The sequence below is a fragment of the Nematolebias whitei genome, chromosome 8, assembly GCF_014905685.2.
Source record: "Nematolebias whitei isolate Nwh7 chromosome 8, NemWhi1, whole genome shotgun sequence".
NCBI lineage: Eukaryota > Metazoa > Chordata > Actinopteri > Cyprinodontiformes > Rivulidae > Nematolebias > Nematolebias whitei.
Window position 1 is genome coordinate 11289936 of NC_056505.1, and position 390 is coordinate 11290325.

The 390-nt window shown below is 25.9% G+C and overlaps 2 protein-coding genes across 2 annotated transcripts in view; one reads left to right on the forward strand and one right to left on the reverse strand.

The window, feature by feature from the left end:
• The window catches only part of tmem8b (transmembrane protein 8B), a 1109927-nt gene that overhangs the window by 538180 nt on the left and 571357 nt on the right, over nucleotides 1-390 (reverse strand). The gene's annotated exons all lie outside the window — the stretch shown is intronic.
• cspg4ba (chondroitin sulfate proteoglycan 4ba) overlaps nucleotides 1-390 on the forward strand; it is a 30579-nt gene that overhangs the window by 22230 nt on the left and 7959 nt on the right. The gene's annotated exons all lie outside the window — the stretch shown is intronic.

Consider the following 390-nt stretch of genomic DNA (forward strand, 5'->3'; position numbering starts at 1 on the left):
CATTAGAAAAAACTAAATTACATTTGAAAAAAACAGAATCACATTAGCAAAAAATGGAATTACATAAGCCAAAGTGGATGTGGACGAAGCAGAAGTGGCCCGAATCGCATTTGAAAAAACGGAATTAACATTTGAAAAAACTGAGTTACATTTGGAAAAAATAAAATGACATTAAGCCAAAGCGGAAGTTGCCAAAGCGGAAATGGCCTGAATCCATCAGAAGTGGCAGAAATCACATTAGAAAAAACTAAATTACATTTTAAAAAAACGGAATGACATTTGAAAAAACGGAATTACTATAACAGGATTAAAAAAAAAACTTTATTAACTTTATTATTATTATTTATTATTATTATTATTATTATTATTATTATTATTATTATTATTATT